The 21218-nt window shown below is 33.1% G+C and overlaps 1 protein-coding gene across 2 annotated transcripts in view; it reads right to left on the bottom strand.

Annotated features, from left to right (window-relative positions):
- The window catches only part of Lrch (Leucine-rich-repeats and calponin homology domain protein), a 757344-nt gene that overhangs the window by 169499 nt on the left and 566627 nt on the right, over nt 1–21218 (bottom strand). The window lies entirely within an intron of this gene.

A 21218-nucleotide genomic window follows, 5' to 3' on the forward strand; every position in this document is an offset into this window, starting at 1 on the left:
AAATTTTGTATTCACATTGATTTTTCGTGTTATAACCTAGAAAATTCAATACAGTAGAAATATTTTCAAAAGTGAATATAACTTAGGAGACATACACTTGCAAACTTATTTTGACGGATACTTAAACAAAGATTGAACAGTAAATTTTCAGGTATAATTTTGTTTTCTGCGTTTATTTTTTCAGTTAGCACTGAATTGGTTGAATTACATACCATAAAATATAATAAAATTATCATGGTATATTTTCTATAAAATGGAAATAAATTAAGTCATAAAAAAATAAGAAAAAAGTGAAGGGATAAGGTGTTGCAAAACTCAAAAATTATTATATCAAGACAAACAAATTCGACCTTATTAGTTGACACGATTATAATACAATAGGATGGGGTAGCGAGGGGGTTGGAAAAATTGCAAGGGGGTATGATGGGAGGATTTTCTTTAACTACTCAAAATTTTCTTTTCTTAAAATAATTAAGAAGCAATGCGAATATTTTTTTACTGGGGGATGGAGGGGGGGGTGAGAGAAAAAAACCTTGACTGGCAGTGTGGAGGGGGGTTGCATGACCCTCCAAAGTTCCTTTATCACATAAAAAGAGATATCTTCCCATATTATATAGTTCTTAGGGTAAAGTCGCAATTTACCTTCTTCCACCGTCTCTCGCTCCCACCGCCTAACCTCGCAGCCCTGATAGCTCTCCATCAAAAAAGTAGTTAATTTTTAGTTTTTTCGTTAATTTCAACAAAATTACAGTACACTATTTCAACCGTCTTCCAATCTTACTCATTTACGCCACCTCTCGTTTTCCCACAGCTTCTCCTCAGCTTTGTTTATACAACTTTGCAGCTACTGAATTAACTTTTTATAATAAACCACCTAATAAAATTCAAAACTCGTATTTACGAAACTTTCTCGATCAGAATCTATAAAGGTCTGAAAAATATGATTCGGCCACAAATTGCTGTATGCATAAAATAAAAGGCAGTGATGGTGTATTCCCAGTGCTGAGAGTTAAATTTTGTCTGATATATCCTTATAATGAAAAAAATGTTTAAATTCGTTTTTAAGCTGAACGAATATTATAAGTTAATTCTTAACTATGGTATTAATTCCATAGAAACTAAAAGTAAATAGTAAGAAAAGCTTTGATCCCGCGGGGCCTAATGATAATACCTGTCAGTGCTTAAATCACATTAGAATTTTGAATTTATAAATACGTAAACAAGCTCAACTCATATGTTGTGTTAATAAGCTTTAAATAAGCTCTGAACTTACAAGACACCATGATAAAAGACACAGCCGCTTAATTTCACTGTTTACGTGAAGATGAACTATTTTATAACTATATTTAAATTTGAATCGCGTTTTCACTTGTTTCAAGATTGGCAACAAAATCAGCAATAGGCTGATCTTTCAGCGACAAATTAGCAATTATTTATCGCGCAAATCTCGTGGAGCTATCTTCCTTATAGTCGGAGATACGCACGAGTGGACAGCTAGCTTGATATGCCAATTGGTAGAAATCGTGTTCTCGCTGTTTTTAAGACCAGCAGCATAATCGGCAATAGGCTGATCTTTTAGCCACAAATCAGCAACAAATTCTAGAGCTAATGCCTAGTGTGGTATGAGGTTTTGGCCAGCTAGCTTGATATACCTCATATATGATGTCATATCTAATGCAAGAATAGTTATTTTAAATAAAAGAACTTTTTTTCTCGCGTAACTGGACAAAAGTACCTTTTTTCGGGGCGTTATGGTGATTATTTTTGTTTCGTTCTGCATTAAGTGACCAACAATTCGTACATGTAGCATTACATATGTCATAGTAAACATGAAAGTACTTAAAATTCGCGAATCACATGTAACATAAGTACTTGTATTTTATGTACGCGTATGTTCGAATAAGTAATAATAAAATTTTTACTATTTTTATATCGGATTCTTCAAGACCTATTAAAATTTGGTGTGATCTAATTTTTCCAGTTTTTGTTATACTTACCAAGTTTAATAATATTTGAGTTGGAAGTTTTACTTTAGCCAGGGGTCGAGACCCACACCTGTTTTTTTATGTTCTATAGTGTTTCTTTAAGATTTTTTAATCACATCGTCTTTAAGTTCAAGAGGTCCATTTCTATAAAGTAAGTAAAATTAGGTTAACCGAACTGTACAACACATTATCAAAAGGTTTAATTTTATCCTTGATTAGGTGTAAATTATAATATGAATTTACTAATATCAAGCCATATTACTATCTGCCAATTAGTTTTCTCAATTTTTGTGATACCAATTCGTTCATAGTATATTCCAGGGTTCGATCGTAGTTTTTTATGCTACAGTTGCCATGATTAGCATAGTTTGAATATGTGCAACCACTAAGCACTATTGTCATTAAGATAGCCAATATAATCCGCATCGTTGTCTTGCTTTTTTTCTAAAAGACATGTTAAACATAATCTTCACAGGGATACTATTATTGGGGAACTAGTTTTAACTTATCACACCGCAAAATAATATTAGATTTTGTACGAGTGTATCGGCAAACGTGCTTGATCTCAGATCTGATACGGGGACTTATGTAATGTACCTAGTTGGATTACACTGTATGGTTTATACAAGGCAATAACCATTTGGTGTCGTTCTCAGATTACTGATAATATCAATAGAAACTTTATCAAAATCTTCAATAGAGGTATCTGTAAGTACTAGGTGTCCTCTTGTTTTTATCTGTTCGATCTCCTATTCTTGACATTTACTGTATTGTCGGACGTAATTAAGAATATGATTTGCCATACCTGGCCAATAAAATAATTCTCTTATTTTCCAATAAGTTTGGTTTATTGCCTTGTGTCCTCTAACAGGGCTATTATGTAGTGTTTGTATTATTTTATTACGTTCTTAAATTTTCATAAAATCAACCTTACAGTAGCAGAGAATAATTTGAATAGTTGTTTTATTTTATATTGTTAATAACATTTCTGTTATCAATCCAGATTCTAATCTGTCTCTAGATCTCCCCTCCTTAAAATTTAAAAAGTTTCAAGATTTTGTCTTAATAATATTTTCCTGAGTGATTTAAAAACTTAACTTTTATACTGGAAGTACTTGTATGCGTTGGTATACTAGAACATAAGGGTGTATTTTCCTGAATACGAGGGGTAATTCATAATTTTTCACTTGTCTTATAATTTCTTAAAATTGTATTTTTATCAAATAGGGGATCCAAATCTGTTGTACCTCTTGATATGTCTGCAGTTCTTTAATTTTATACAGATCTATTAAAGCTATCGGGTTCATAGGTGTTCATTTTGGTTAATACGTCTTGGATTTCAGGATCCGTCTTATATCCATCAGAAAATCTGGTTACTGATTAAAAAATCCGTATCAGCTCGCTCGGATTCATTATCGTTGTTAGACTTCTCCAAATACTCTTGAATAATTTGGTTAAATTTCTTTGTTAACTTTTGTACTTCTTGATAAGTAACCTTATTAATATTACTTGTCGTATTTTTAGGTTGGATTTCAACAACGTCGTCGTTTGAACCTTCACTGAGTGAAATGGGTATAACGGAGATTCAAGTATTTGTCACGTCTGAGTCTGAGCCAGTATCTGTTTTTAAGTCTACTTCAGTTACAGTCAATTCTTGCCGTAATCCACTTCATCTATGGTCATATACTGCTGGTTGTGTATCTTCTCCTGACGATTCTTTAGTATCACTCGGGTCGTTTTCAGGAAACATTTTTGTCCTTGAAGATCTAATAAAATTAATTATATCTCTGGCTGGTAATTGTGGCATTTCTTCATTTTTAGAGCTATTAGATTTTATATAAGTGATTTATGTATTAGTATCACTAGCGTGTGATGCGGAGGCTACTGATTCTAAAAAACTTATTTTTGATGAGCTAGCTCTTTTCTGTATTTTTTATGACATTTCTTAATATACTCGGTCGAGATGCCGATAATGTCTGTAGTTGTGGAAATGTTTTCGGTCAATTCCTTTGAGCAATCACACTATGATCTCAGTTTGGCTGCTTCTTGTTTGTTTTTTAACGGAGGAGTCGTCCAGGGCCGCTGACCAATTCAAATACATTTCTTCCTGATTTAATCATGCTCCTAGATTTGGTTACTTCCACAGTCACCTTTAAGGTTGTTGGCAGTGCTTTATGTTTAATAGTCGTTAAAATAGACGTTCTCACAATTCATTTTTTCTGACTTTGTAATTCTGTTTTCCTCTTTTCCTTTATTTTTTTTCGACCTATTATCATAAATCTTAATAATGGAAATCCGTTATTTATATTGTCTTCCGCATACGGAAATGGTCCTACTGGATTTCTAGATAATACATCAGTATTAGTATTGAGCTTTCCTGGCCTGTATTTAAAGGTGTGTTAAGCATTTCTTTCCAGCCATGGAATAATTTATTTTGGCTTTACTCAGAGTTCTTAAAAAGTAAGAGACAGGATGGTAAAACCCATATTTTTCTTAAATTAATACCGCTCCAATAGTGTACTCAGATAAATCTGTAGTTAACTTGAATGATTTACTCAAATCGGAGAATTGTATAGTAGGCTCTTAACATAGATGGTCTTTTAGTATTTGAAAACTTCTCTGTTGCACTTCAAATTTTTCTCTTTTTTATAATAAATTTAATAATGACTCAGCTATTTTCGAAAAATCTGTAATAAAACGTCTATAGGATCCTACTGGTCATTAAATTTGTCAAATATTTTTCATACTTTTTGGTTAAGGAAATTATTCAACCACTTGTATCTTGACAGGGTCTGGTTAAATTTTTTGTTGGCTTACTATATACCCAATAAATATTACTTCTTTTCACAAAAATTCAACTTTATTTGACTGGAGTACCATATTTGCTGATCCTTACTATTTGAAAAGTATCCTAACTCAACGGTCGTGATGTACTAAATCTTTTACGTAAATAATTTTATCTGAATACACTATCATTTTAACAGTAAATAAACCTCTTAATATGGTATATATTTTTAGTCGTTAGAACGTGGCAGTTGTATTTTTCAAGCCTTCGGGTATTTTTATTGGTAATGTCAATGGGGTGTTGTAAATGCTGTCTTATATTTATTATGTTTAACCATATAAATTTGTTGAAATCCACTTGCCAAATCAAAAACTGAAAAATATACAGATCCTTCCAACTGGTCCACGATATCTGCGATGTAAGGAAATGGATATGCATCACTATTGGTCTTTTTATTAAGTACTCGGAAATCAATTACTACCGTCCATCTTGGATTTTTATTGCTATCAAGTTTTTTAGGAACGATCTAGAGAGGTGAATTATACAGTGACGACGAACGCTCAATAATTTCATCGTTAAGATTTTTTGCTGCGTGCTCTTTTAAAACTTTTCTATGTACCAGTGGATGATAATATTGTTTAGTGATGATAGGGATGTTAGTTTCCATCACGATTTCAGGAGCAACAATATTAGTACAGGGTAAAGGATCTCCCGGTGATAAAAAGATGTCTGGAAATTCAGAGATAAGTCGACGAACTCGATTTTGTTTTTCCAGGTTTAAGTAACCGGTACGCACAAGTCTTTGAAGGTCTCTTATTCTACCTTTTTTTTTTTGATAATTGGCCTCTCATATTCGCTACTGGTATCAAGATCAAATTCAGAAGCAATGTATTCAAAGCTAGAATTTCTCTTGGATCTATTTCAATGATTACATCATCTTTATTAGTGTTTATTGCCATAATATAACATTGACTGTTTTTATGTCTTACTATTCCGTCTTCTTGATACACATCATCATGTCCTACGTCAACTTGTGGTAAGTATCCTTCAGTTAAATTGGTATAAATTGAACAAATTTATATTTTGTAAGATGTTCGAGCCTTAATTGTATATTTAGTTAATTTCTGAGTGTTTTTTTTGTTTTTCATTAAGGCAATGTTGTTCCATACTAGGAGCATTTTCACTCTGTTTAATGGCATAGGGTTGAAGTGCATATTGGTCATCCCTATATTATATTCACTGCGTATGCCATTTTCATAAATTTTAATATAAGTGGGCTCCATAAAATGATCACTCCTCTCTGTTAAAATCAATGTGTCATATTTATCTTAAAAATGCATATCAGCTTCTTTGTCTCTAAATTTTTCATATTAAGGTATACTTGATTGTTCGGATCAGCCTACGATGAATTCGTCTTAAGATTTTTGTTGATTAATTTTATTCCTAAGACACTCTGTTTCTTTGTTCATGTTAAGGGTGGTAACTTAAATTTTATTCACCTGCGCTTGTTTCTTAAGTTTTATTGCCTTCTGTTTTTTTCATCCCTCTCTAATTGCTCTCTTTCCTTCAAAGTTTTTAAAAGAGGGATTGGATTCATTATGTAATCATCTAATGGTATAGCATTTTGATAATATAAATATATGGTTCGTCGTTCTTTACAACAGTTTCGACCTAATACACCGCCATCTTTCATGGATAAATCGTTAGGGATCACATGAAAAATTGTAGGTATTCCTTTTATAGTTATACACATGCGAGCGCGCAGTGACTAAGTCAGCTAGGTCGTGGATTGGCACGTGGGAGACCGTGGTTCAATTCCCGGCCAGTGCGACTTTTCGGGCAAGTACCTCTGTGTATTTTCACATGTGTCTTTTTACCACGCAATACTCCTTGAGGAGGGTTTAGGTGACCTCCTCACAGCATAATTGCCTAATTTCCCCCTACCCCCCTTCCAGTAATGGAAGGCCTCCCATCCCTCTTCTCTTCCTTCTCCCCAAGTGCTAAGTGCTCTCTCTCAGTAGTGCCCTTTATAGGAGCTGGACGTAAAGCACTATAATATAAAAAAAAAAGTTATATACATCTATTCTTCAGTTGAAACTGGGTGGGATTTAATTTCGCTAAGATTAATGACTTGACTAGGCTCTACACGTGAATATAGGTGCAACTGGTCTTATTCAATCAGGTTTGCGGCGGGGCCATTATCGGCGTCATTACCGTGATAAAACAATTTTTCAAATAAAACTTCTTATGTTGGGCCGTAAACAGCCACGTGAGGGGAGTTACGAAAAAACGTAGCCACCCACCCTGCGGCGCAAGCCCTCTCCTCCATCTCCTCTCTCTAATACACTTTCTCCCGCTCCGTCTCTCTCTTTCGTATCACCCGTCACTCTACTGTCTACCGTTTGCTATATATTATAGCTGTGTTAGTATGTATATTTTGAAGTTAACATTAAGCCGCTGTGCTTGCTCAAGCTGAGGTATAGGTATGGAAAAAGAAAAAAAAAGAGAAAAACAACAGCTGTACCTATACTAGAGGCAAAGTATGCGTATATATTTCGTATACGTATATTATAAGTGTTGCACATCCTAGTCATTATATACATGTTTATACGTATACATGTATGTAAGAAAACGGACATAAGGTATTTAATATGTACAATACGACAATCTCACCTTAGAAAACAAGAAAGAAGCTATATGTATATTGTTTTTCTTAATCTCAATCAGATAGAGTGAGTTATTTTACTTTTATGGTAGCCAAAATAAAAAAAAAATTTTATTTGTTAGATACAATGATTTAAACAAGAATCAATTATTCATATATGATGTCATATTAAATCAAGGAACAGTAATTTTAAATAAAAGGACTTTTTGTCCCACGTAACTGGACGAAATTACCTTTTTTCGGAGCGTTATGGGGATTATTTTTGTTTTGTTCTGCATTACGTAACCAACAATTCGTACATATATTATTACATATATCACAGCAAACATGAAAGTACTTAGAATTCGCAAATTGCATGTAAATTGCGTGCTCAAATACGTATTAATAAAATTTTTACTATTTCAATATCGGACTCTTAAAGACCTATTAAAATTTTCTCAGTTTCTGTTATACCAAGTTTAATAACATTTGAGTTGGAAGTTTCAGTTCTGCTTGGGGTTCCAAGACACACACCTAGTTTCTCTCTCAGACTGACAACCTTGTGTAAATATTCCTAGTGTAAATGCTCGATTGGCGCATGCATGTATAATGTGATTAACTTGCAGTTTTTATTATAGGTGTGCACCCACCGACAGAACGATAAGTATACTTATGTGTAATGTCCAGAAACTTAAGTGAGAGAGTGCAATCAAGCGCGCATATATCGACGGTTGGGTAAAAGACAGAGCCAACTCAGATACTTGGTGAAAAAGGAGCCAACTCAGGTTCGGATTGAAGAAGCAGCCAACTCGGGAGTAATTTTTTTTCATCAAGTTTTGTCGTGGTAGCACTGAAATTCACAATGTAGGTATACCTATATAAGCGAACAAAGATTTTCCATTAATCCAATGGTTCAGAAAAATAATTTATGTTATTATAATAGAGTGTGCTACACTCATTAAAATATGTACTTTACAAGTCTGCTGCGATTAGACGTAATTCTATGATCAGACTATGGACGTAAATCATTTTAAATGTTCTTCAAAAAATTTTTAAATACTTTTTTATTTTCAAACATCGTGTTTAATAAAAAAAACTTGTGATAACTATACAAATGTTTTTTTTTGTGAACTGTAGCATGAACAGTTATTGTAATCTTTAATTTTTCTCTACTATTAATACACTAAATGTATGTCAATGCGGCGCGCTACTTCATAATACTTTCATAAAAACTGTGATATTCTTGTGGGATGACACCACTCTGGCACATATCTCTAAGATTTTTTTTTTATTATTTAATTGAATTTTTGTATTGTATGCTTTGTTAAAATAAAATAAAGGATGACCATGGTATTATTAAATCAGATTTGAGAGGCAAACATAAGAACAGATAAAAAAATAACGTATAAAAAGCACATATTTTAATAAGTGTAGTACGCTCTATTACAATAACATAAATTATTTTTCTGAACCATTGGATTAATGGAAAATCTTTGTTCGTTTATATAGGTATACCTATTGTGAATTTCAGTGCTACCACAACAAAACTTGATGAAAAAAAATTACTCCCGAGTTGGCTGCTTCTTCAACCCGAACCTGAGTTGGCTCCTTTTTCAACCCAAATTTCGAGTTGGCTCCTTTTTCACCAAGTATCTGAGTTGGCTCTGTCTTTTACCCAACCGTCGATATGGTACCCTCTGCTTCAAGCTAGGAAGAGTGTATACGGCGCATAAAATGGTAGAATTAGCTAAAAATCATAAGGATATCCCTGGAATTATGACTACCTCGAAAAAAAAGAGTAGTGGGTTGAATGTATTATAACAGATTAGAATAGAATTTTAAAAGTATAAATGTCAGCAAGAGCCCCCAAAAATGGAAAAAATGGCCAAAACATGTTATTTACGTCTAGAAAAAAAACCAAAGGATCGTACATAAAAAAGTGCTGTGCAAAAAAATGTGCAATTTTAAGATAAACAAAATGAGCAGCGTTGGGTTCAGCTCGGTTCAGCCGTTTTTTGCTAAGTCACAAAAAACTGCCATTTCAAGCTATTTTTTTAAAATTTAATAACTCACACTCTATACAATATTTAGAGTTAAAATTTTAATTCAAGACAGATATAATTTTACTTATTATATATACAATATTTCAGCAAAATCAATTTTGACTTTCTCGCGAAGCGCAGCAAAAACTAAAAAAAGGTACTCTCGAAAAATAACCATCAAAAAGTTGTTAGCCAACATAGGTACATTTTATAAAGTACTTTGCTTCGTCTATTCTTTCTTTACAAGTACCTATAATGCTATTTATTTTTACCACATAGAAGTATCTTAAGAATTGATTTCAAAAAAAGCACGCTTCGTTTTGAACGAGATTGAGGAAAATATGCATGCGGAACATGCATGAAAATGGACAAAAGTCTGCCTCCGATTCATTTTCGAATGAATTGACTTTAAAATTTGTGGAAGTGTATAAAATAAGATATCCTTCCATGCCTCTTTGCCACTTTTCTGAAATTCAAAAGAGCGGATCCAATATGGCTGTCAAAATGTGTTTAAGTTATAAATTAAGGTATGGAGATGGGTAATCAGGTGTATTTGTTGTCACTGATGACAAGTCTGTGATAAGATTTGCGAAATTCAAAATATCGGATCCAATATGGCAGCCAGAATGTTACAAAATTTTGAATGATATAAAAATTGTTAATCAAGGGTATTTTTGGTCGCTGATGACGAGTCTATGATCAGATTTGCAAAATTCAAAATGGTCGATCTAATATGGTGGGCAGTTTACAAAAAAATTATGGACTAAGGTGTAACAATTGTTAATCAAGAGTTTTTTTTGACGCTGATAACGAATCGATCGACTGACGCGTAATAGCATGAAATACTTTTTACACAAAAGTCTCATTTCCTCTATTGAAGTAACCTAATAAGTTAAAGTATCTCTAATAAAATTCTTAGCTGGATGAGCACTTACTTGTTAACCGTTATTATGTTCAGTTTACGTAGATGTACGAGTTACAGAAACACATGTAAGGTGTAAGGAAAATAAAGTGTATACTACCTGAAAAACTTAAATTTTATATTTAGTTGCACATGAGGTGAAAAAAATAATAAATTGTATTTATGACAGGGCATACAATTTTTATGACACTGTTTAATTAAACTGTATCATTTTTGTTCTAAAAAGTATAGAAGTCAATACATAAATGTAATGCTCTCTAACCTACTTCAATAATAACTCACTTGCTTCCAATATTAAAGGCTTTGATGAAATGTTCTCAGCAATTCTGAGGGAGCTTATTACGGGATCGGATAAAATCTTTTGGTGGTGTATTATGTTTGTGTTAATAGATATTCGATTGCACATTCTACTATTTTTCAGTCTTGACTGCCTAAACACTTAATCATTTTCTTTTTGTGGTTCTTCAGACAGCCAACCTATTGGGATATCAAATACACGGATAATATCACTACCGTAAATCAGCAACTTATGTACAGATGGTGGCATTGTGTACCAGCCATAACAATCTATGTACATCTCTGCGGTTATCAAACAAAAATTTTTTAATTTATTGCAATCGATGAAATGTTTACATAATATTACCTGAAGGATATTGTGAAATCGGATTAATAAATCTTCAGATAACCCAGTAGCTTCTGCTGCTACTTTAGCGTTTTCAAAGAAAACTCTAGCACTGTTATCGCAGTTAGTATTGCCTGCTCCCTGCTTAACAATATCGATAGACAAAGACAGTTTTTCTTTTAACGTTTTTTGATTAAGTGCTTTTCTTAATTTCTTTGCTGATTTCTGCTCTACAGTTCTCGCTGCTGATTATTTAAAATCAAGATTGTACACTATATGCACACAACATTCCAGAAATCTTATTCAAATATGTAAGCTTGACAGTCCAAATTAAAAATTTTCTTGTATGCAGGGGCGACTTTTAACACGCTTCAAATTATTCACGTTTTAAGGCTCAACTCCAAAAATATTGCATGAATTGGAAGCTGCTCGTTCGGTAAGATAGTTGCAGATTTTTCCATCAATCATGGTACAATATATGACAAAATCTTCCTCTACAGACCGGTCAAGAAACTCGAAACAATACTATTTTACTTTTTGTAACAAATCAGTGAAGTTTTTATAGATTTTTCTAATAGATGTTCCTTTCTCTTTTGTAAATATGAACTCAGTGGTTCGACAAAAGTTCGAGTGTTTCTTTGCTTACGGACACCAGAATACGTTTTATAGTATGCTCAAGCATTAGTATAAAATCAACAGAGACTTGAGAGTCGTCGACTTCGATATGATCCGGGTAACACATGTTTTTTGATTCATTAACCGCGTTGTAAGAAGGATACAGATAAACTCCAAATATGTTTTCACTGCGCATCTTCAGTTTATTGTACTTATTTTTTGAAATCTGAATACATTTATAAAGCTTTGGTAATAAGATTACTATAACTATTTTTATCTGTATTTTTATTACTATTTTTATCATTTAAACTTAAATATACTTTTTCTTTCAGCGCTTTACCTAGTTCATCAATGGAATGTTGGTAGGCTATTTCTACACTACGTCTTTTCTGTGTTCTTGGTGATGAATCTTCAAAACTTTTTTTAGGCGCCCAAACGCATTCACAGATACTGGAGATTGCTTGGTCACAGCAGTGTTGTTAGTTACATAAGGATCATGACTATCAGATTTATTTTTGTCAGTAAAAGTGACTGTTTAACTGTTTTCTAAAAAAGACTCGTATTTATGTCTAAATTTATCTTTAGTGCTGTTCACACTCCTCCAATGTTGAGTGTATTTAGATAAAAAGCTGTTCATTAGTTTTTGTCAAATTTGATGAAGCTGATCTCTAGAATAATAATTCGTGCCTTTTATATGGTCCATCAGTATATCTATAATACTTCTGTTGCTAGAATCATTCCAAAGTATATCACATAAATCTGAATAACTTTCAACGAAATTCATTTTAGTCCTTGCTTGTTATTAAACCATATCTAGTTTAGAAGACAGATTAATTTAAAAATATTAGCCTGCTTTCTTCTTAGCTCAAACAACGTTCATTCTCATATTAGCCAAAAAAAATGGTAAAGGAGCAGTTGCATTAATAATTTGATTTCAACTGAAAAACAAAAGATATGTATCTGAAGTTACAAAAACAAAACGTTCAAAATAAATAGCTCAAGCGTATAAGATTTAATAAGTAATACAGTTATTAACACGTCTGACCTCGAAGATACTAACCATAACTGTTAAGTTTTCATTATATCATCAACTATAATTTCCACGTTTCGACTTTTCAACTTTTTCACTTTGAAAGAACCCAAAGAACTCAAAGAAAAAAATGCATGGATAAAAATGTGTATTAAAATATATTGTTTTATGTAAACACAAGGATTTGTGTGATCACGGATTGGTAACACTAAGTATATCAATATATAGCATTTACATGTAGGATGCAAATAGTCGAATTATAGAAATTAATCGTAATAGTATTATACCACATAACTGCTGTGCCTACACGTTTAGTAAGCCCCGTATAGACTATATGCTTGAAAACGCCCAAACCGGCACTGAGTAACCTTAATAGCCCAGGACTTCAAATTAATAGACTTATCAGACCTACCCAACCAGTGTTAGATGAGTTTGTTAAGTTGAATCGGATGAGTTAACAGACTGACCAGACTTTCAGACCTACACGGAGAGATCTCTGGTACTACGATAATATGTATAGCCGCGTGCAACAGTAGTATAGTGCGTCGTATACGACTGTAGCGCCCGCGTGCCACAACGAAAGTATATGGCTTCTGCTACCGTAGTATACAGGCCTCCGTGCAACTGTAGTGCGTGAACTACCGTTGCTTCTGCCTTATACTACAGTTGCAACGCTGATATACTAAATTGGTATATTACCCCGCTTACCAACTTTGCTCGGGAGCCATACCAAATCGGTATTGACCCCAAGCAAATGTGTGCACACACACACACACACATACATAAGTGTATATATGTATATGTACGTCGTTTGATGCGGTGGCGGCGGCGGCGGCGTATATATCTATAACCTCGTGTTTGCCACTCGTTGGGATGTATATCAGCGTTGCAACTTTAGTATGAGGTAGAAGCAACGGTAGTATAGTTCACGCACTACAGTTGCACGGAGGCCTGTATACTACGGTAGCAGAAGCCATATACTTTCGTTATGGCGCGCGGGCGCTACAGTCGTATACGACGCACTATACTACTGTTGCACGCGGCTATACATACTACCGTAGTACCAGAGATCTCTCCGTGTAGGTCTGGTGAGTCTAGTAGACGTCGGTTATTTTTAATATCTCATAATTATTTATTAAAATCGCATATTTTGTAAAAATCATGTGAAGATCAGAAGCTTTGTTAAAGAAACGTCAAGCTAGACTCTCTTAATATTAACGTATGTTTTAGATAAATTTTATCTTATTTTTACGTGACAATCAGCTCATTATCACTAGCTGAGAACAGGTGATAATCAGCTTACAATAGTTGAAAATCAGCTGATAGATATGTGGAAATCTAATGAATATCAGGTAATTATGATGCAAAAATATCGGCTAATTATCATATGACGCTGAGCAACCAGGCAAACTAGTGTGATATTCAAAAATTCTCCAATTTGAGCGTTGTTTAACCAAAATCACAAAATATGAAAAACTTTTAGTAAGTTATCCTATATATATACATACACACGTCAAATGTACAATATGCAATTCACATGTGTGTGATTATACATCAACACATACATAAAGACTCGAACATATTGAATTGGTATAATAGGTATGATTGCACCGTGGAAGTCCTTACGGAGAAATGCAACTTGAGAGGCTGTTTTTCCGAAAAATAAGTTTCTACGACTTAGCGCTTATTAGGACATTTAATTCACATGCTGATAACTACAAGAATCAAAGGTTTTAAGAACTTTGACGGAGGGCCGTTTAGCATAATGCGTGCAAGCTGGGTCATTTCTACATGTGTAATTTAAAGATTACGTGTGATCTAGGTGTATATCCACGCAGAAGTCTCATGAATAAATCTATTTGAACTTTTGTAATGTGAAAATTTTTATACATAAATAATCATAAAAACAAGCAATCTAGCTCAATTTATAATTTTTTTGGCAATTTTCATGACCAAAAGACCCCGCAGTATCCATGCGGAAAATGGCCCACGGTCAAATTCTCTGAAACTTTGGATTCTGGTAGTACTCGAAGAGTAGATAAGAAGTCTCAATGGCCGCTAAGTCATGAAAATTCATGTTATTGAGATATAATCTCTCGAAATTATGTTCTCCAGTAAGGACTTGCAATGTAGTATGATATATACTCACCTATACCAAGTTTAAGTTCATACGTGTATATGCATTATTTGTTAGTAAGTCTGTGGTGTGGATATGAGTGCATGTGTATGTGTGTGTGCATGTGTTTTTTTTCAACGTTTTTCTTTAGACTACTCCAATTGCTTGTTAAAGTAACGTACGATTTTTCTCCGCAAATTATCAAAAAGTTTCTTAAAGCTTGAGGAATAACTTCAAAGTTTTTAATAAAAGATACATAAATTTTTTTTCGAGTAATCTCCAAAACAGAGCGGCTATTTAAGAGCTGCTCCGTAAGACGCAACGAGTTAGAGAAGGACACACATAATTTTATCAGACTTTGATAATTTTTTTATCAAAAACTAAATGTACGATCACTTCCAAATTTTAGGAGAACGTGTATTAATATACAATTTATTTACAAAAAAATTTTAAAGCAAAATTATAAAAATTGATTTTTTGAGCGAAGCACTTTAAGTTGCCATATTGGATCCACCATTTTGAATTTTGCAAATCTGATCACAGACTTGTCATTAACAACAAAAAATACCTTTGATTAACAATTTTTATTTCATTCAAAATTTTGTAACTTTTTGGCCGCCCTATTGGGTCCGCAATTTTTAATTTCGCAAATCTAATCAGTCTTGTCATCAATGACAACAAATACACCCGATTACCAATTTCCATACCTAAATTTGAATCAGAGGCAGACTTTAGTTCATTTTGTCCCACTGCCGATTCCACTGACCGGAGAGCAAAAAGCCGTTTTTTGCAATCAATTTTAAAAATAATTCTAGTTTTTTAACTTTCCAACCTTTCTTTTGTTTTTGCTGTGGTTTGCAAAAAGTTTAAAACCAATTAAGCTGAAATTTTGTGTGCATGATATGGGCTATGATATCTGTCTTGTATTAAAATTTCAGCTCTAAATATTGTATTAAACGCAAGTTACTAAATTTCAAAAAAATGATTTAAAATGGCAGTTTTTGCGATTTGGGAAAAAACGGCTGAACCGATTTGAACCCAATACGGCTCATTTTGTTCGTCGTGGAATTGCACATTTGTTTACTAAACACTTTTTATGTACGATTCTCCGATTTTTTTCTAAACGCAAAAACTTGTTTTGGCCATTTTCGCCATTTTTTGGAGGCTCTTTCTGACATTTCTACTAGTTTAATATCATTTTAATTTGTTACAATACATTAAAATTACTATCCCATTTTTTTGTGCTAGTCCGCATTTTTTGGGCCGAAAAATTAATTCTACCATACTCGCAGGGAGTTTTTAGATAGCATGTGCGGCTATATACTAAATTGCTACGCGAGCATCTTTTAGAGTGTGGTAAATGATTGAAGCCTCTTTCTATGAAGAGAGAGAGAGAGAGAGAGAGAGAGAGAGTATCCGACCTATAACTTGGCACTTTTTCCTCTTTAGATTAGAACGGAGCACGATGGTTTACGCTTAAACACTATATTAATAATTTTCTTATATTTGTGTGTTTGTGAGTAATCTTCTGCCCATGCGCTTATCGTTCTTGAGGGCCTTTAAAAAAATTTTTTTTGCGAAGACAATTAATTCATCAGATCGTGTATTTAGTTTAATTTTCAAATGATTGCATGTCTGCTGAGCGTTGATTTCTGAGTTGTAGAAATTATTTTTCTAAAGCATACATACTATTTGTGTTTTGTATTTTACTGTTTTCTGTTGAACTAGTATTTGGTTTATGAGAATTATAATAATGTTGTGATAGGTTGTTAATAGAATATAATTTTTTTCTAAAAAAATTTTCTAAGCTAACAGTTTTTGTAAGTCAAGTTTTTTGTTACTTTTTTTTTTCTTGTTACCTGTCTACGTTACATAATGATTGTGCTGGTATCGTTTGTACTTTAAATGTTTATTTATATATTTCTTAATCTATTTATTGTATTATTATATTTTTGCAAATTAGAGAAAGAGTGCTCTAATAAGCAGACCCGGGATTTAGAATGTCTGGTATTGAAGCAGGACTAAGGGAATGAAGCACTTCGACGAGAAAATTAAAGGTCGGAATACATAGACCACGTTAGTTAGCAGATCTGATGTTGAGGTGCGTATTTGTATGTGTACTATAAGGGATTACTAATTTTAATTTTTTTACTCTTACTTAATTCACTTTACTGTTTAATTCTTAGGCACGACTGATACTCAGGAGTGTCTTGTACTTTTTCCAAAGCCAAAAGTGTAAGTACCTTTAACACTAATTGTTTTTGTGTAAAAAAATTTTTGGTACAAAAAAAATTGCGATCGCGGACCTTAGCATCAGGGGTGTATTTTTGATTAACTCATGCAGTTTTTGTTGAATTGGGCTGAAATTTGACGGATAGCTTCGTCCTTTATGTCTTACGTGATGGTTAAAAATCCGTTAGGTTTCCTCGTTTAGAAAAAAAATGGCAGTCGTTTCAAGATGGGACTTTCAGTGAAAAAAATAGCTTTTTGGCTATAACTTTATAACGTGATATTTTCGGGGTTTGCTGTGAAAGACAAAGTTTTCGATGTACTTGAAATACAACTTTTTCGTGTTTAAAGTTTTCGTGCTGGATGTAACCCAAACGTTCTGTGAGCCAAAAAATGCTCAAAAATCGCAAAAACGTAGTTTTTCCCTATCTAACTTATTTGTTTCGTACTTTAAATTATGATATTGTACGTAAAAGTTGTAGATCTTATTAGATCACAACTTTTTTGTACAAAACATTATTACCTAGGATGCAACGTACTCGTTCCATGAGTGAAAAAGTGCTTGTAAAATGAATAAAAAGTCGTTTTTCCCTATCCAACTTTTTTGTTTTGCACTTAAGATAATAAATTGAAAGTGATAATTTAAAGTCTCATCGAAATACAACTTTTTTGTATGTGACATATTTAGATATAACATTAAATTTGAGCTCTAAATCGCAGAAATGCCAAAAAATTGTAAAGTTATCGTTTTCTCCTGTCTAACTTACTCGTTTCTTTCATTTACATTTTAGATAACAAAGCTAATGTAAAACTTAAAGATCTTAAAAAAATTTAATTTTTTTAAACTAAAATTTATGTCTGTAAGATAAAATTAACGCCATAAATCTCAAAAAACGATTTAATAATAGCTTATTTGAAATTCGTACAATTGACACTCAATGCAAAGTTAAGGGCGATAATTATTGTGTTCAAAGACTTTTTTTTTATCCCGTAGGAATGTGTGCATTTTTTTACCAATCCTACACCGAAGAGTACCAAATTTTCACCCAGTGTGGTTATAACAGTAATAAATGTTCCCTTGTATCAGTCGTGCCTTAAATGCAAAAACGCAGTTAATAATTTAGCCGCTTGTTCACTTTTTAGTCTTACAACGGTAAACTTTTTTTATTTATTTCATCGTTCATTGATTAATGTATTATTATTTCTTTACTTAATGTTTTTTTTTTTTTTTTTTTTTTTTTTTTTTTTTTTTTTTTTTTGTTTTTTTTTTAAATACAACGATTCTACCGTCCAGGGTATTATTTTATTAATTACTAACTATTGAAATAATTACTATTCATTAAATTCAATCGTTTTATATAAATTTGATTCTTAAATGTCACGTGCAGCTCCAATTTTAAACTGTGCGCTTGATAGTACCACCTACAGGTTGCTAGGTGGCAACTACTAGTTTTTGGTGAGCATCGCAAGTAAGAAAGTAGCTTACAGCACATAAGAAGGGCTGCGCGACCCCTCTAAATCATCCTTCCGGATCACCCGATCTAAGCCAAAGCTAGGTTCTCACTGGCTCGACGAGACCTACGCTACGGCTGTGGCTATAGCACTAATTGATGTTAATAAAACAGCAATGTTTACTACCACATAAGACTCCGTGTCTCGATGCTGTTTTTACCTACAGTTGCCAACCATTGTCTAGACCCCTTGGCGCTATTACCTAACGGCTAAAAGAAGCAGACAAGTATGATAACGAGCTCGTGTCGACTACTGCGAGACACTGCCAAGCCACCCATCAGCGGCACCAGCTTCAGCGGTGGCATCGGAATCCAGCAGAAGTTCTGTCTTTCTATACTTAGAGCCTCCAATCAAGCGTTCTCACCGTTGATTCATCTCTACGGCCAATTGAACATCCTCGGAGAGGATTCTCGCCCACCCCGACTCTCTTCGCTGTTCAAAGCCGCCCACCGCAATATATTATGCTCTCCGCAAAGGTACATTGTTTACACGTCCACGCACACTGCACTATATAGGGTGTTACACGTCATTCTCTAACATGCTTCTTTGAATGGTGTCTATTGTTTCTTTAAAAATAGTAATAAGGAACCATATAATAGAAAAACAAATAACTTGAGATTAAATCACGCTCTGCTACTATTTTTTGTTAAATGATTAATCGTAATTATTTAACTTTATCATCCGGTAAAAACTGGATGTTTGTGGATGCCGGTCTAACACTCTCTGATGAGCAATGAGACCAGCAGACTGTCCAACTATTTACGTATTTACTATTTAAGAATGATAAAAGAAAGAGAGAAAGACTACGTGTGTGCAGTTATTGGGAAATATTGAATCAATTTACCTCATTTCTTCTTCCATGGAAATTATGTACCTTTTCAATCTCTTTTTATAAGATTGTTACCATGTCCTACTATGATTTAATCAGCTCTAAACTTTTACATATTTATTCAGATTTTATTACATTCATCAATATATTCAGGAACACTATTGGGCTACGTATAACAAACTGGCTAGTTGCACCTGTGATAAAAATTCATAAACAATTGGTCTACGCTCGATGAGCGAAAGCGACTAATTTAAACACCACACGAAGGAATGCACCTTGCACGGAGCTTTAGTTAAAACTTCTTTGTCTTACATGTTATGGGGCCGATACTTGCTGACTGCATGTGTTTAGAGGTAGCAGCTCGCTTCGTTTGTCACTTGACACTTCCGAGATCTACGAAGTACACAGTCAGCTTTGTTAGGTGACGACTTTCGTTAAGTATGACTCTTTTGAAAGCCTTAAAATTTTATCATTGAGGGGATGGATATAACAAAATAATATGAAATAAAAAATTCATTTTACTTGCACAAGTCGTCACCTAACTATCAAGAATGGTCGATTTAATCTGAGTGAAAAGTCTTACAATATTTTTTGGCAATGTTATGTTATGTTATATTACGTTTTACAATGCATGAATAACAAAAAGTTTTTTTTAACCTAGAAACCAATTCTAGAAATATTTTTTTATAATACTAATTTAGTAGCATGATAACACTGGATAATAAAAAAAGTATAAAAATTTGAAACAATTTGATTTCTTGCCCAAAAATGCTTATTAGCCTTTAGTTATATCATGAGCTCTAGATTTCTGAATGTTTTCTTAACTACAAGATATTATTCTTTATTTTCAACGTAAGTATTATAAGTACTTCAATCAAGAGAACTTTAGTGGGATAATTTGCAAATTGACAGAACTTTAAAATAAGCTCTTTATTATCATCCATAATTTTACGTTTTCATTATTCTTTGAAGTCACATTCCAAAAAAATTGTAAGAAAAACAAAAAAATACCGATGTTATGATGCCTGATCAATTTGATTATAGGTTTGAAAAAGTCCTAAATAGCTTAATAGTTAAAAAACTAAACTAAAACCTACTCTGTTCAGCTCAAATAAGTTAAACTGTAGTTTATACATACCCTATAAGATTGATAAAATTAGTTTTTCATCCAGTGATACAAAAAAGTAGTTTCTACTGTAGGAGTTTCGTTAAGTGTAGATTTATTGTGCTACGTTACAATCCGTATGATAATAAACTGTTGTCACACACCTTAATTACGATATTATACAATATTTCCAGATTTTATGAAATTCTTACAATGTTAGCCCGCTAAAATCTTATTCTATAAATAACAATTTCAGCATAGAAAATTAACGTAAGTAGGGCTAACAGTATCAACTACAAGTATTTATATTCAAAGAGGCTCGAGCAGAAGAAGTTAAGAGGTCATACGTAGATTAATTCATGCATCAGAACCCGCTAATTCCAGCGGTGTTTTTATTTACCCCTCAAACCATAGAAAACTTCGAGATATTTGCTCAAAAAGTAATCACATTGTACACAACCTCTTATGGAACAAGTCGTAGTTTTCTAACCCTAACCGAAGAGTTACATATCAGGACAATAACTGTTTAATAAAAAAAATTTTTTGATTTTAGTATTTATAATTTTTCTATTTTTTTATTTTTTGATTACCTCGATATAGATAATATAGAATATCGATAACCCTAGAAAAATCTGAGATATTCCGTAAAGTATTGATCAAGTCTTTGTATTAGCATGCAGTTATGCATATACATGAGTGTGCTCCCACATTATACTTACATCAGTGATACCAACTGACCCAATTATTTTCGGGTTTATACCAGTGCTTTCTGGAGCACCCTT

The sequence above is a fragment of the Copidosoma floridanum genome, unplaced genomic scaffold, assembly GCF_036245765.1.
Source record: "Copidosoma floridanum isolate Cflo_tuat_1 unplaced genomic scaffold, Cflo_Japanese_pri ptg000005l, whole genome shotgun sequence".
Taxonomy (NCBI): domain Eukaryota; kingdom Metazoa; phylum Arthropoda; class Insecta; order Hymenoptera; family Encyrtidae; genus Copidosoma; species Copidosoma floridanum.